A 9217-nucleotide genomic window follows, 5' to 3' on the forward strand; every position below is an offset into this window, starting at 1 on the left:
GTATATATAGTTTTGGCCACTAAAATAGTTTAGTCGCTGAAAGAAAAATAAAAAATAATTTTTTATATTTCGCGACCAAAAGTGTGGTCGGCAAAACCTTAATTTCAACGACTAAAAATTATTTTGGTCGCGATATATATAGTTTTGGCAACTAAAATATTGTAGTCGCTGAAAGAAAAATAAAAAATTATTTTTTATCTTTCGCGACCAAAAGTGTGGTCGGCAAAACTTTAATTTCAGCGACTAAAAATTATTTTGGTCGCGGTATATATAGTTTTGGCAACTAAAATATTTTCGTCGCTGAAAGAAAAATAAAAATTCACTTCCGCTCATTACTCTTTCTCTTTCTTTCTATCTATCTGTCTATCTTTTTCTCTCTGTGTCTCTATCTCTGTCTCTCTTCTCTTTCTCTCTCTCACTCACCACTCTTCTCTGTCTATCTGTCTCTCTTCTCTTTCTCTCTCTCACTCACCACTCTTCTCTGTCTATCTGTCTCTCTTCTCTTTCTCTCTCTCACTCATCACTCTTCTCTATCTCTCTCTCTGTGTCTCTCGCTCATCTCTCTTTTCTCTATCTCTCTTATCTCTCGTTTCTCTTTATCTCTCTTCTCTTTATCTCTCTCGCTCATCTCTCCCTGTATCTCTCTCGTTTATCTTTTTCACTCTTTTTCTCTCTCTCTCTCTTTGTCTGTCTCTTTTCACCTATTTTTTTTTATCTTCCTCTCTCTATTCTCTTTCTCTCTCTTACTCATCACTTTTCTCTCTCTGTTTGTCTATCTGTCTACCTGTCTCTCTCTCTCTCTGTGTCTCTCACTCATTTATCTCTTCTCTCATTTCTCTATCTCTCTCTGTCTATCTGTCTATCTCTCTCTCTGTGTCTCTCACTCATTTATCTCATCTCTCTTCGCTCTATCTCTCTCATCTTTTTTCTTTCTCTATCTCTCTTATTCATCTATCTTCTCTCTATCTCACTCTCTGTCTTTTCTACTCATCTTTCTTCTCTCTTTACCTCTTTCTTTTTCTATGTATTTCTCTCGATCATCTCTTTTCGCTCTCTTTCTCTCTCTTTGTTTATCTCTTATTCATCTCTTGTTTCTCTCTGTCTCTTTCTCTTTCCTACTCTGTCTGTGCCTCTGTCTTTGTCTCTGTCTCTCTCTTTCTCTCTCTCTCTCTATCTCTCTTCTCTCTCTGTCTCTTTCGTTCATCTCTCTTCTCTCTATCTATCTTGTTCATCTTTATTCTTGAGCTCTCTCGCATCTCTGTCTCATCTCTCTTCTCTCTTTGTCTCTCTCGTTCATCTCTTTTCTCTCTATCTCTCTATCTCTCTCTCTGTCTCTCTCGCTCATATCTCCTCTCTATCTCTCTCTCTGTCTCTCTCGTTCATCTCTCTATTTCTCGCATTCATCTCTCATCTCTCTCTGTCTCTTTTTCTGTCTCTTTCTCTCTTTGTCTATCTCTCTCTCTCTCTCTCCTCTCTCTCTATCTCTTTTTTTGTCTCTCACTCTCTATCTCTTTTTCTCTTTGTCTCTCTCTTTTTCTCTCTCTCTTCTTTTTCTCTCTCTCACTCATCATTCTTCTCTGTCTGTCTATCTTTGTCTCTATCTCTTTTTCTCTTTGTCTCTCGCTCATCTCTCTTCTCTTTATCTCTCTCATCTTTTTTCTTTCTCTATCTCTCTCACTCGTCTCTCTTCTCTCTCTCTCTTTCATGCTCATCTTTCTTTTCTTTCTATCTCTCTCTTTTTCTATGTCTTTCTCTCGATCATCTCTTTTCGCTCTCTTTCTCTCTCTCTCTCTTTATCTATCTCTAACTCATCTCTTATTTCTTTCTGTCTATGTCTCTATCTTTTTCTCTCTCTGTCTCTCTTTCACTCATCACTCTTCTTTCTCACTTTCTCTCTCTATGTCTGTCTCTCACTCTTCTCTCTCTCTTTCTCTCTGTGTCTCTGTCTGTCTGTCTCTCTCCCCTATTGTATTCACTTTGCTCACTCTCTCCTTCCCCTCTTCTCTATTTACCGAGCTCTTCACTACAAGAAAATACACTTTTAGCGACCACTTTGTCTCTCTCTCTCTCTCTCACTCACTCATCTCTCTGTCTGTCTGTCTCTCTATCTCTTTTTCTCTCCCCCTCTCTCTTTCTATATATATATATATATCTCTTTCTCTCTCTCACTCATTACTCTTCTCTCTCTCTTTCTTTTTGTGTGTCTGTCTGTCTCTCTCTCACTCATCACCCACTCCATCCACCAGCTCCAACTATGAAAAAGCATATACATACACTTTCAAAACCCATATCATAAATTTCTAGGGTTTGAATTTTCAAATGCAAATCCATTCTTCTTCTTCTTCATAGATCAGAGAGAGAGAGAGAGAGAGTGATAACTTGAAATTCACTACTACAAAAATAGTTAAAGATCACACTTTGACAAAAAAAAAAAAGGTCTCACTTTTATTGGAAGTGTGATAATATTTATTTTTTATGTCACTTTTCAATTAAGTATGATTATATATATATATATATATTAATCACACCTTCTAATTAAAAGTGTGATTATATATACACTACTACTTTTTAATCACACTTTTTAAACAAATGTGATTATATATATATTTTTTAATCACACATTCTAATTAAAAGTGTGATTATTTATATATTTTTTAATCGCACATTCTAATAAAAGTGTGATTATATATATACTACTACTTTTTAATCACACTTTTTAAACAAGTGTGATTATATATATATATATATATTTTAATCACACATTCTAATTAAAAGTGTGATTATTTATATATTTTTTAATCACATATTCTAATTAAAGTGTGATTATATATATACTACTACTTTTTAATCACACTTTTTAAACAAGTGTGATTATATATATATATATATATATATATATTTTAATCACACATTCTAATTAAAAGTGTGATTATTTATATATTTCTTAATCACATATTCTAATTAAAGTGTGATTATATCACTACTACAAAAATAGTTAACAATCATACTTTGACAAATAAAAATATCTCACTTTTATTGAAAGTGTGATAAAAAAAATTAGATTGATATTTTAATCACACTTAATTTAATTAAGTATAATAATATTTATTTTTTATATCACTTTTAAATTAAGTGTGATTATATGTATATTTTTTATTCACCCTATTAATTAATGTGATTGTATATTTTTTGTGATTGTCGTGAATAATATGATCGAAATAAGAATAGGCGGCAAAATGAAATAATCTGGCGCCAAACCCCAAACCCAAAAATATATTATACACAACTATTTGGCTTCTATCGTAAAGGTACATAGAAACTGGGAAGATGTGGAGAAGAGAGAGGGTTTGAAGAAGATACCTGGGCAAAACTAAGAGGGTTCTAATGGAGCAAATTTGAAAGAGCTCAGTCTCAGTCTCTCTCAATCGTCTCATCGAAGAAGGGTATTTACTTGGTACACTACTTCCTCCTCTCTTTCCTCTGAATCGTCTCATCGAAAAAGCGATTCACCAAATGATCTAATACAATGGGAAGCAGGAATTTTGATTCATTCATCTGGTGCCTATGTGAAACTAATGCGAACCTCATACATACAAGGTCCTCATAGTGATAAATTTGCAGAGAGGGGGGAACTCAATTTTTTTGAAATATGTTGTTGTTCAATTGGTGCTTCATTTTCTTTTCTTTTAGAACTCTCTCTCTGTACTATTTTAGTAGGCACATTCCATATTTTGCAGAGTTGACACTTCCATTCCATTTTCCTCTTTAAATAGCCATTGGACGGAATGCTTCAATATGTTACTTGAACATGGGCTATGGTATAATAGTTATTTCAAGTTATTTGTTTTAGCTTTGTTTTGGACTTTTCACTCCACATGTTGGATCCTTCTGAAGCATGATTAATATTAGTCATGTGAAGGAATTTCTGACAATAGTGTTTATTCTTTTAGACTTCTGATAGGCCAGCCAATCTCTGCCTATTGGTAGAGATGAATTGTTTTGTAAATATCTATCATACCATATGTGTGTTTAACCCCCTTTTTTGGTGTTTCTATTCTAATTGGTTTGGAACTTTTAACTGCAGATGAAGATGAGTAGAACTTGGGCCGTGTGGATTGAAGCATCTTAAGACTTGGTGTTCATTGGTTGTAGACTCTCATTTGCTTAATCTACTATTCTTTGTTTCTGAAGTTGTTAGAATCTCGCTGCTCTCTGCTGGCATTTTGTTTCTCATAAGCTCTGTGATTTGTTCATGCTGTGAATTGGATTGTCTTCAATAATTGCAAGCTTTGAAAGTATATGCATGCTAGTTTTCATCGCTTTATCGGTGATATGCAAGATGGTGACAAAGTAATTTGATATAATTAAGCTTGACAACCCTTGGATGCAATATTTAATATTTCTTTATCGGCCACAAGAAGTTTTATTGATGCAAGGAAGGTCTCTCGATTAATAAACGGTGGTGCTACGTTCACCAATTGGTCTACCAATTAGTGTACCAATATATGTTATAATATTATTACTTAAAAATTATAACCCCACCCATTATACAAATTACAAACACCCAAAACTTTTAAAATGATGCCACATCATCTGTTAGTACACTAATTGGTATACCAATTGGTGCATATAGCATTATTCATTACCAATTGATGCATATAGCATTATTTATTAATAAATAATGTTAAAAATTCCCTTCTTAGTTAAATTTGCACCTATTGATTACTAGAATAGGATTAGCAAACTTGGGTCATGTTAGAGCTTCTCCAATAGCATGAAAACTCAAGACTGAGCTCTCCAATGGCTAGCTAAAAGCCTTGACAAATTTTAGTTTTGCTAAACCTTGTACTAAATTTGGCTCAAAATTGGACCTGCTAATATGCTTAGAGAGTGTTGAGAATGGTGAAAAGCTCTTTTGCTGTAGTCTGAGTTTGAGTTGAGGCTTGAATTTCTCTTGCAATGATTGTTTTTTTGGTGTTTACTTGGGCAATCTGATCCTAACCCAAATTCATCAAGTTCATGGAAATGGGATTAGGCTTCCCATTAATTCATCAAATTCATCAAATTCACCAAATTCATCAAATTCATCAAGTTCATCAAGTTCATGAATCAAAATTCCTGCTTCCCATTAATTAAGGTTTTTCCCCAAATCTCTCTTTCTCTTTCTCCCTCTCTGTTTATTTACTTATACAAGTTTGTGTTGAAATGTTGATTACTCTTAATTAGCTTTTATGAAGTGGGTTTTTGATCAACATTGTGCCTAATTGCTGAATTTGTGAGACATTTATGTGTTTTTATGTTGTTTTATTGTATCAAGTGTTCATCAACTTAGTAGTCAGAGCAATCTGGTTATCTATCCCAGCAATCTTTTGGGTGCTGTGGAAATTTAGAAATGAAATGGTTTTCAATGGTGGGATAAGCGAGTGGGATCAGATTTCAGAAAAAATAAAAAAAATAAAAAATTATGTGGCTTTTTGGGTGAAAGCAAAACCACCTTTCAAGGAATTCTCAATGAGCAGCTTTATTTTTAACTTCCATAACATTAGAGCTTGTATTTGTGATTAGGTGTTTGAAGTGGCTGGGTTGATTGTGTTTTGGTTTTTATTTATTATTATCCTTCCATGCCTTAGTTTTGATGAGTTCTTGATGGACATGAAGCAATTCCGCCAACTTTGAGATATATTTTGATAGATAAACATATCCTATGTTCAAAAGAAAATGATAATTTACAGTGTGGTCTTAATTCTAATCTCTCTTTATAATGTAGGCACATTATGTGCTATTGCTCTATTCTTTTAAAGAACAGCTGCAACAACATGTTTGTGTACACGCAATGGAAGTAGTAATGGCTTGTTGGGAGATTGAGCAGTCCCAACAAAGCTTAACAGGTATGTTTCATGATTTTAAGCTTTTTGGACTAGTTAATTTTTGACAAAAATTGAACATATATGGGTTTTTAAAAAATATATATATGATAAGTTCTTTTTTTGGGAGAGTTTGTAAAGCTGTGTTGTTTACAAGCTTTCAATAGTACTTGTGCAAAAACTCCATTTTACATGTTTCTTATAAAATGGTAATTTTTTCATACATGTCTGTCTTTATAGGCAATTACATTTCAAAGGCGATGAAAGAAGTGTTGTATGGTTTGAAATTCAGTGAAGGAAGATCGTATCCCCCACTGAATCATCTCTTTCCAGCACCAGATTTTTGAGGTAGTTGTGTTCATGTTCTATCTTAATATATATTTTACCCTATTTTTATTATTGTTGTAAGAGATGTTCTTTTTGGTATTATATTCCCTGCAATCTATTATATTTTTATTATTTAGTTGTGCAAGTAGTACTTCTGCTTATGCTTAACTAAAATAAATTTGTTTACTGTAGCATTGTTTTCATTTTTGGAAGCTGGATTTCTCTTATGGTAACCAAATTCAATGTCATTGTTTGAGTTGGAAGAATTGCCTGAACTAGTAGCCGGTTCTCTATCAAAAACCCTAGTTTTTAGAAAAAAAAGGATTGGAGAAAACTACAATTCAAGAAAATCAAGACAAACCCAAAGAAAACATTCTTTCCCACAGTTCTTTTTTGTAAAAATTATCATTAAAGTTTGATTAGGTTAATAGGTGGTTTTTATCAGAGAACATTTATGATGTTCCAGCTTTGGAGTACTAAGCAGCACAACTCCATATATAACAAACACGACTTGTAGAGAAGAACATGATGCAACCGGTTGTCCAATTATCAAATGTGGTAATCGTTTATGCACATATTAATTTGGTGGCATTTAAAGGAAATGGGAGTGGATTGTTATTCTAATTAATTGTTTTAGCTTCAAACTATATTTCAGATAACAATATTGGCTCTTATGGGAGTAATTATACTATATCGGTACATAAATTTGAAAGAAACCCTATTGATTCTATATTGCAGGGGTCAAAAGATTAGATGATAACATTGATTCTATACTCCAGGGAAATATGGTTGGCCAAGGGGCTGTTGAGTTTTGTGATGGAGGACCTCCAGTAAAGTTAACTCATTAAAAGCTTTGGCACAATATTTATTTGCAAATCCTTTTTATTCTCATCATTGTTGAGCTGCTTGTCTATGCATTTTCAATATGATTTCTCATTTTTTAATCAAATTTTGTCCTCCAGACCCACTCTTCCCAATTCTATTCTTTATTTTTTTGCTTTAAATAAAGGTATCCAAAATCTAGTTTAAGTGTGGATGTGTTCATCACTATGTTGGTGACACTTGAGGTATTGTTACAGGATAAATAATGAAAATCTGCATGATATTTTTTCCAAGTTTGTGATGTTTAAAGTTGTATATGATTCACTACCTTCCTGATCCTATTCTGTGGGAAGAGATCTATAGAAAAATACTGTTATGCTTATCTGTAACTAACATATATAGAAAATGCTGTATTTTTTTATTTTATTTTTTATACTTTAAGAATAGATTTTTGAGTCTTCAAACTAGGGGTAAGGTTGACTACCTATTACCTCTCCCAAACCCTTATAAAGCAAGAATTGTGTACTGGGTACAACCTTTGAAAATAGATTTTTACCTGTGTGATGTGTCACTCAATTGTAGTGTATAGATGGAACTATCACCATCACCATAGAACTATCACCATTAACCTTAGACTGATCTTACCTTTCTCCAAAAAAAAAGCTTTAACAACCCCCTGTTTCGCCTAGTATGTATCTTTTTATTTTGTTTAAAATTAATTGATCTTTTCCCAGAATTAAAAAAATTACCCAGAATTAAAATATACGTATAAGATGTATTTTTTGTATAACCCTCAATCACTAACTTTAAATTTACATTGCACACTTTATTTTCCTTATAAAATTATGCCTATAATTTATTATTTTGTGATAAATGTCACTATTGTACTGATCTAATAGCCTCATATCAGTTGTGTCATACCAATGCAACAAGGTCATACCAATGAAATTGACACCCAAGGTATTTGGATTTGCAGGACAAGTTTGTTAGTGGAACCAAGGTTGAGTTAGGTTTCCTATTTCATCGATACACTTTGTTTCGTTCCTTGACATCTGTGACCCAATCTTCAATATTGAGAAGATTTCTTCATCCCTTATGGCTTTGATTCATGGCTTTTAACTGTTGTTTTTATCACAAGTAATGCCTTTTTTTTCCCTTCTTTAATTTGCTTTTCCCCTTTTTTTGCATCATGTAGCATTTGTGTATCTGGGACAGCATCTTTTTTTGTGTAGGCATGGGACAGCATCTTAAGCTTGCTTTCATTGCAGGTACCTGGATCATAATCAATTTACTGGGAGAATCCTGGATGCATTCTATAAGCACACTTTCTTGAAAGAAATGTGAGTTTCTGTCTTCAATCACTACAAGCAAATTATAGTTACCCAACACTAGGTCAAATGCTAACTGATTAAATGTTGTCACAGGTATATTGAAGGAAATGCTTTTCGGCCAGGTGTGAACCCTATTGGCATCCACAATGTCCAACACTATGTCAATGGTCAGGTTGTCATCGAATCAACACGGGATACTCTAGAATCTTGTAGTAAAGCACAAACGGACTCTTATCAGGAGGAAGTTGCAGTTGCTTAGAAACATATCTAGCTTATTCACAGCCTAATAGTTTTTTGGGCTATTTGTATTTTAGTCATGGTGTTTGCATAACATCTTGAATTTGGAATTTGCAATGTTTCTATGGTACCTTCTCATGTGTATATATAGAAAGTTTATTTTTTATTGTATCAATATTTTGCACTTGAGTACTTCTAGTTTGTGTTTTAAATGAATTATTAGTTTGCATAACATCTTAGGTTTATTATGGATTGAATGAATTATTAAGAATTACAGGTATATTGTTTTCCTGCTTTGGCGACCAATTTATTAGTCACGACAAATAAATAATTTTTTTTCGCAAAAAATGACAATTGCCAACCAAGAGTTTTGGTTGCAAAAATTACATTTATTGCCGACCAAAATAGCTCTTGGTCGTGGAAACTCAGTTTTGCCGACCAAAAGTTTTGGTCGCGAAAAGTAACAAATGGCGACCAAAACCTTTTTTGGTCGTGGAATGTCACAATTGGCGACCAAATGTTTTGGTCGCGGAATGTCACGGTTGGCGACCAAATTTTTTGGTCGTTGAATGTGATAATTGGCGACCAAACTTTTTGGTCGTGAAAATATCACTTTTCGCGACCAAAGTATTTTAG

At 33.3% G+C, this 9217-nt stretch overlaps 1 long non-coding RNA gene across 1 annotated transcript; it reads left to right on the forward strand.

Moving 5' to 3' along the window:
• The first annotated feature begins 3909 nt into the window (after positions 1 to 3909).
• Positions 3910 to 8712, forward strand: LOC145823409 (uncharacterized). The gene is made up of 4 exons (XR_014365696.1): positions 3910 to 5888; positions 6105 to 6212; positions 8282 to 8353; positions 8438 to 8712. It is a non-coding gene; the product is annotated as an uncharacterized LOC145823409 (long non-coding RNA).
• Positions 8713 to 9217: the final 505 nt, after the last annotated feature.

This window comes from Camellia sinensis, chromosome 4, assembly GCF_055761805.1.
Source record: "Camellia sinensis isolate YWXY chromosome 4, ASM5576180v1, whole genome shotgun sequence".
NCBI classification, from domain to species: Eukaryota; Viridiplantae; Streptophyta; class Magnoliopsida; order Ericales; family Theaceae; genus Camellia; species Camellia sinensis.